Source organism: Prionailurus viverrinus, chromosome C2, assembly GCF_022837055.1.
Source record: "Prionailurus viverrinus isolate Anna chromosome C2, UM_Priviv_1.0, whole genome shotgun sequence".
NCBI classification, from domain to species: domain Eukaryota; kingdom Metazoa; phylum Chordata; class Mammalia; order Carnivora; family Felidae; genus Prionailurus; species Prionailurus viverrinus.
The window spans coordinates 81,362,077-81,368,076 of record NC_062569.1 but is presented as its reverse complement, the minus strand read 5'-3'; positions in this window follow the sequence as shown (position 1 = coordinate 81,368,076).

Sequence of the window (6,000 nt, the reverse complement as noted above, 5' to 3'; positions counted from 1 at the left end):
ACTTTGTAACATAGTTACTTTTATGTTTCTGAAATTCCTCCTTACTTATTGATCACATACTCACCTTTATTTTTTCTTGTTCTCCTGATGACTATAGGTTTTATATTTAACTGTGATTCTGTTGGAATTTTATTTGGCATATGTTTAATAAAAAGAAGGGATTTTATAATCTTGCTTTTGCTGTTAAAAATGGAGCTATTTCAGAAGATCTTTGTATTCAACATTAGGCTGTATTGGTATGTGTGTATACCAGAGCCCTCAGATGTTTGAGCTTTAATGGGGACAGAAGAGTGATCAACAACAAAACTTGAATGCACAGATGTAAATTATTTGCAGTTGTTAAATTCTCATAATTTGGCATCAGTTACAAGCCTTTGTTTATCATATCAATTCAAATTATACTTTATGCATGGATTTGATTCAATTAAGTATGGATAATAATAAAAATTCCAATGCCACTCAAAATGTCAAAAATAAATTTTGATCCTTTCCTTCTGCTTGCTCTAATTTTTATGTTTTCTATTATTATTATTAATATCATCTGACTTAGGCTGAGTTTTCCCAGAAATAGTCTCTGAATCAAAGATGTGAATGCAAGTAGCATATTTGAGAGGTGATTCCAGGAAGAACTGGAAGGGAAGTAGGGAAGGGAAACAGAAAAGGAAAGGAAGCCAGTGAAGGACATGTTAGGGAGCATATTGCTACAGTGGCCAGAGGAGGCTCAATTCTTCTGGGGACATCTCACAAATGGAGAACATACCTGAGCTTTATCACAATCAAGAGCTAGTTTTGCTCTTTCCTTTCCTTCACCACATCTTACTTTTGGTCTGAAGTACCATTTCCTAAGCAACTGCAGTAACTATCTCAGTAATATCCCCTCTTCCAGGGGCCCAGGGTTCTTAATACAATTGTTTTTTTATGCCCTAGTCTAATATATTTTTTTAATTTTTTAATGTTTATTTATCTTTGAGAGAGAGAGAGAGAGAGAGCATAAGTAGGGAAAGGGCAGAGAGAGAGAGGGAGACACAGAATCTGAAGCAGGCCCCAGGATCTGAGCTGTCAGCACAGAGCCCCAATGGGGGGCTTGAACCCACCAACCATGAGATCATGACCTGAGCCAAAGTTAGATGCTTAACTGACTGAGAACCCCAGGTATTCCCCAAGTCTTATCTTTTAAATGCACAATTGCCATGCACAAGAGGTTCAATAGATGGCCATTCTCTACGAATAGAATATAAACCCTGAGAATCAGTGGCCTCAAAAATTGCTATCATCTCTCCTTTTTAGCTATACCTTACTGCTTTTCATAACATATGGTCCAAGAAAACTGGGCTCCTTTCTATTTCTAAAAAATATGCCATGTTTGCTAAACATGTACATCTTGTTACATTCTTATCTCCCTAGAATGAGGTTATCTTTCCCTCATATCACTCTACTGAAATCCTGTCTGTTGTACAAAGTGCAGCTCAACTATTCTCTCTTTCAAGAAGTTCTCTGTAACTCCTAAGCTGCAAATAACATGGTCTTTTGAAATTTCTTAAAACACAAGCCGTCTTTTACTTTGAACTGTGTTTCCTTCTATAACTCCTAGGTTGTCTTTTGGGGGCACAAGGTCCATTATTCATTCTTCCATTCTCCATTAAATCAAGCAAGTACTTTACACATAGCAGACACATAAAAGAAATCTATTAAATCCATGCAATTATGAATCTTGCTAAAGATGAAAGAACTGAGAAACAACAAGAGTTGTTTTCAAATATTGTCAGAGATGTCAAGTAAATGGATTTAACTTTTTCCTCTTGTCATAGGGGATGATGAGAACAAATTGATGTAAATTACATGGGCCATGGAGATTGATGAAGGGGCTTTTCATGAATTTTTCAGGGATATATAAGCTGAATGTTTGTCACATTTTTATTTATTGTTTGATTTATTGGTTCTTCCAATTAATTAGTCAATTGACAGTATTGATATATATCAAACACTGTTCTAGTTTCTAGGTATACAGTGGTAAACAAAATATCTGATTCCTAAAGGAATCTCTTTTTGCTAAAGAATAAAGATGAAATCCAAACATATACATATTTATTGTGGCCAGTGTCATGAAGAAAAATGACAATGCACTGTGCAATAGATTATGACATGAATTTGATATTAAAAAGGCAACAAAAATCCATGGGAGAAAGTAACATTTAAGTTGATAACTGAGGGATGAGGGAGAATTCCAATGAGAGAGAGAGAGAGAGAGAGAGAGAGAGAGAGAGAGAGAATTATGGGGAAAGCATCTGAGATCTGGACAAGTTTAAGAAAGTAAAAGTTGTCCTGTAAAAATAGAATAGTAAGTAGGAGGAAATTTTCAAGAGGTAAGGCTGAGTTTGGCATTGGCTAGATCATGCATTACCTTGCAGAAAAGCCAAAAATTTTGTATTTTATCTCAACTACAGTGGGAAATCATTGAAGAATATTTGGCTGGGGAATGATATGATCACACTTACATAATCTTAATATAGATTATTTTAACTGTTGTATGGAGAACAAATTGGAGGAAAACAATCATGAAAGCTGGGAGAGCAGAAAGAAGGCTATTGCAATTTACCAACTGAAAGATTATGAGGTTTTGCTTTAGTGTGGTGGCCTGTACTAAAGAGAAAAAAAGTGAATAGAGATATATTTTTAATTTTTAATGCAAAAGGGTAAGTGATTAGCTATTAGTATAAGGAAAACAGATCTCAAGAATAATTTTAAGGTTTTTGGTTTGAGCAACCAGGTGAATATTGGATTTCATAATATGGGGAAGACTAGAAAAGTCAAATGAGATTGAGGGGGAAGGCTTGAGATAAAGAGACACTTCCTCATGTTTCTGGGGTCCCCAAAGCAATTTGGTGGGATCTACCCAATGGCTCTGTCTTTGCTGTCTCAAGTTTCTCCAATTTGCCCTCTGTGTATAAAACTATTCTTCAGAGTTTCTCTCTGACCCTTTGTTGAATTTCCACTGTGTTTAGATCCATCTCAGACTCTACAGACCTGCTGGATTCAGATTCAGATCTGATTACAGTAGCTCTGTTTGTTTCCTTTGCTCATCTTGACATGTAGCCTAAGAGTAAACAATATCCTCTTCTACAGAAATCTGAGCACAGCATAAATAAAATGGAAAATAAAAGCAAAGCCACTTATAATATCTTTTGCAGTTGAACAATATTGGTATTTTCAACTTTGAACCTTGAGAGATTTTGTACGTTTTCTTTGTTCTCAAGAATGTCTTCTCCCCAGGTCTTTGCTGGACTTTCCTGAGAATATGTTTGTTGGAACTGTGGTATATTTGAAGTTAGGGTTTTTCAAAATTACAGAGATGCATTGTTTTTTTCTAATGCATTATATGCAAATAAAATCCAAGAACTTTGCCTGATGTGGAAGCAGGTTTCTAAAAGGTCTCAGGGTTTGTAAAGCACCTGCAAGGATTTCACAGATTACATTTCAATTAAGGAATCAGCAAGGAAGAGTTTAAAATTTGATAAGGTCATTCTCCCCAGAAAAAGGATTTTATTACAAAAGTGTGGTTTATATGCTAGTTAAGTCACCAAATCACTGTATGCTTGTATGCTGACAAGTCACTTTCCAATCTAAGCCTGGAAGTCTTCAGCTGAATTGGGGATCTGCACTAGAGAATTTTAAAATGTTCTCTCATCCTAAAACATCCCATGAGTTTAACTATGCAAGGTTGTCTCTGATTCATGCTCATGGTGTCCTCTTCAGCCTTCCCTTTGAGTGGTAAGTCAGTATATGATTGTAGGTAGTGGGAAGTTTGGATATGCATGGTAGTAGGAGGATATGTGATTTGGCTCACCACATCAGAAAGCTAGTTACGCATCTCATTCACTGACTTAGTTCCAGGTTTACTGTGGGATTGACGACAGCACAAATCTTTGGGTCTTGATCTGTTTCCTTATCAGAAAAATTTGAGAAGTTTTGATCTACATTCATGGGAAAAAGATTGGAGATTATGAATAAATACATAATTTCTCTTCATTGTTCTGTTTTTAGAATGTCAGATGAGAAGCCCTCTTAAAAACAATGTCACTGAAGAAAAATGAATGAATGAAAACATCTATATCTGGCCCTTAATATCCTTGAGACTTGTCAAGAAGCCTTAGTATTATAGTATAATTTTCCATGGAAAGGGATATAAGTTTTGCCAATAAAAATGAGGCGGCAAATGTAATACAAGGATAAACTCCTGTTTTCATGAGTTCTTTTCTGTTAGCCTACAATAATACAGAAACAGATCTCTAGAGAATTTCAAATTTTGTGCGATAGGATATGAGGTCTGGCAGTCTTTCTGAGGGAGCATGTAGAAGTTTGTTGATCTTGTTTCTTTGTGGGTGTATGAGGAATGAGGTGGGGGGAAACATAGAAGAAAGGGGCAGTCGACAGAAACTCTTTCATATATCCCCAACTTTGAGAAGGATTTTGGTATAGCTTATCTCTCAAAGTGCAGCCATACTTCTGGAAAGTTAAGTATATTGCTTTAATAAAATTGTTTCCCGCCTCGCTAAAGTCTTCCATCCTAAGGGATATCAGATGGGATTGTTGAACAAGAGGAGGGACCAATTAGCTTGAAATATCTCGTCCCTGGGTATGGATGAGCAAATTGTCTATGGTTTGCTAGTGGTGAGATCTTGACTCTTCCATTTTGCAGTATAACTTTAACCCTTTGTACAGGGAATACCCAGGAGTCCAGACCAGGTGCGGAGACAACATCTATTATCTTACATGTATGGAAGGGCTTTCAAAATGATGAAGTGCCACAAAAATTAAAGTGATGTTATTTTTTTAATAAAAGTTTTTATTTATTTATTTAGACAGAAAGAGCTAGCGGGGGGGGGGGGCAGAGAGAGAGGGAGAAAGAGAATCCCAAGTCTCCATGCTGTCAGTTCAGAGCCCATTGTGGGGCTTGAACCCACAAACCATGAGATCAAGACCTGGCCCCAAACCAAGAGTCAGAAGCTTAACTGACTCAACCACCCAGGCACCCCAAAGTGATGTTATATTCTGAAAAACAATGACTATTATTGTCTATGAAATAATTCACCATTCATGAATCAAAAGGAACACCTCTGACTGCTTCAAAGACTGGCTTCAGTACCTACAATATTTTTGAGAAGGGAGATTCGTTATCTTTTTGACTTCAGGGAACATCTATGCCACCTGAAGTTGATCCTGGGAAATAAGTGTAGGAAGGCTCTTTTTTGGTAAAAATTCAGTTTTGATTATAAAATGATATGCAAAATATCTCTGCAAATCCTTCCCAAAGCATTGGTGTCCTAAATGGGATCAGCGCGTGGCATCCCAGGGTGTTGCCTTTGAAGGAAGCTGACTATACAATTTCTTTTATGTTTATTTTAACAAATCAACATGTGATTATACTTTGTGGTATATACATGTGGTAGAGCCTGAGGTCTGGCAGTCTTTCAGATTCCAAATGTCAAGTTAACAGTCCATGTATTCTTGTGGATATGTAAAGATTGAAGTAGGGGAAAAATGGAGATTTTATTTATACATTTTGGATTATCAAGTAAGAGGAAGGAGTTGCCTAAAAAGTTTTGAAAGATATACATGCATATTTTTGCAGTACTTTAAAAGTAATTATTAAAAATTTAAATGTGGTTTGAAGATAATGTTAATTTTTAAATATAAAGTGTTCCATCCTCCAGAAGTAAATAAGTCCAGGTCAGTTTACTACTTACATGCTGAACTCTTCCAAGTACATGGTGGCAAAGGAGACAGATTCAGCAGAAAGAGGAGTTACAATATCAGTTTGGCTAATTATTTATTTATCTTGTTTTCTCTGTTGAGTTATTTCATCACTGCAGGTGTCTTCTCCATTTATCAAGTGGGGTGGGAGAGTAGGGTAGCTAAACACCTACTCCTTATTTTCCCTAGATCCTGGATTCTCTACATGATTCCTTCCTGTGGGTAAAGACAGAGGGCAGAAGAATACAC